The sequence below is a fragment of the Tenebrio molitor genome, unplaced genomic scaffold, assembly GCF_963966145.1.
Source record: "Tenebrio molitor unplaced genomic scaffold, icTenMoli1.1 SCAFFOLD_414, whole genome shotgun sequence".
Classification (NCBI taxonomy): domain Eukaryota; kingdom Metazoa; phylum Arthropoda; class Insecta; order Coleoptera; family Tenebrionidae; genus Tenebrio; species Tenebrio molitor.
In genome coordinates this window covers 12,645-13,953 of record NW_027184143.1, presented here as the reverse complement: position 1 = coordinate 13,953, position 1,309 = coordinate 12,645, and the positions used below count along the sequence as shown (strand labels likewise).

Here is a 1,309-nt window from a genome sequence, read left to right as displayed (position 1 = left end):
CGAAACGGTCGAAGCACAGAAAGGACCTGGTGTTCGAACCGAGGCAATTCCGACAACAGGATGCCGCGAACCGCCTCTCCGACGTTCAGGTCGATCGTTTTCGGCGGAAGTTGAAACGGGACGAGTCGACGACGGGTCCCGTTGCCGTCCGGACCCTTCGGGACGGCCGAAAGTCCGTCGAGAGGATCATCCGAAAGGAGACGGTCTTCATCGTCCGACCGATGCCGCACCTACGAGTTTTCCGATATTTTCTTCGACGGATCTTCAGGTTTTCTTCCTTTCTTCCGTCTTTCTCTCTTCGTAATTTCGTGTCCGACCTGCGTCGTCCGAAGTCGGGGTGAAGATCGAAGAAAAAACGCCAAAAATAACAACTCGTCAGCCACGCACACCGCGTTCGAATGTCTAACGGTCCAACTTGGATTTTCGAAGATCGCCGAATCCGAGGGACGATAAATAATAATAATAATAATAATAATGGTAATAAATAATAATGTTAATAATAATAATAATGATATGATGATTATAACGATAATTATTATAGATAGGTAAATAGAAACACAGGTCTCCTCTCGAAAATCGGAACTTCCTGATATTACTTACATATTTCGGTCGATCCAAATGTGGGAATCTCGTCGTCGTCGGAGCAAGCAGCGCGGTGGGTGGGGTGAAATTCTGGATTTTCCACCGCCGCCGGCGGTCGAAAAATGTGCGACGCGGGAGATCGCCAGTCCGTCTAGTAGTCTCTCTTGTCGTTAGAGCGTGACGTGGTGGTTGTTGTGGGATTTCCCGTTAGTTCGGTCCGACGTCGGTCGTCAGAGGGTAAGTGCATACGGAAACGAAACGCATCGCGTTTTGATGTTCATATTCGTGCATCGGAATGTTAAAAGCAATATATTTTACACCAACGATCACACCTAAACACCACGGCAACGGCCATACCACGTTGAAAAGCACCGGTTCTCGTCCGATCACCGAAGTTAAGCAACGTCGGGCGCGGTCAGTACTTGGATGGGTGACCGCTTGGGAACACCGCGTGCCGTTGCCCCCCAACACTTTTTGTTTTTTTTTGAAATCCATAGCAACCACCGAACCGATTTGTTTTTCGTGCAGGTATTCGGAAACATGCACAGACCCGTATCATGTAGATTCATAGCTTTAAGTACTAGATAATTAAGAAAACAATTTTTTTTGTCGATTAATTGTAAACAATTGCAGAATAAAAACTCGTCAAACGGTAAAGGTTGTCGTTCGATCACCGAAGGTAAGCCACGCGGGCAGCGGTCAGCACTTGGACGGGTGACCGGTTCAT

The 1,309-nt window shown here is 47.7% G+C and overlaps 1 non-coding gene across 1 annotated transcript; it reads left to right on the top strand.

Moving 5' to 3' along the window:
• The first annotated feature begins 925 nt into the window (after window positions 1-925).
• LOC138140853 (5S ribosomal RNA) lies at window positions 926-1,045 on the top strand. The gene has a single exon (XR_011162768.1). It is a non-coding gene; the product is annotated as a 5S ribosomal RNA (ribosomal RNA).
• The last annotated feature ends 264 nt before the right edge of the window (window positions 1,046-1,309 follow it).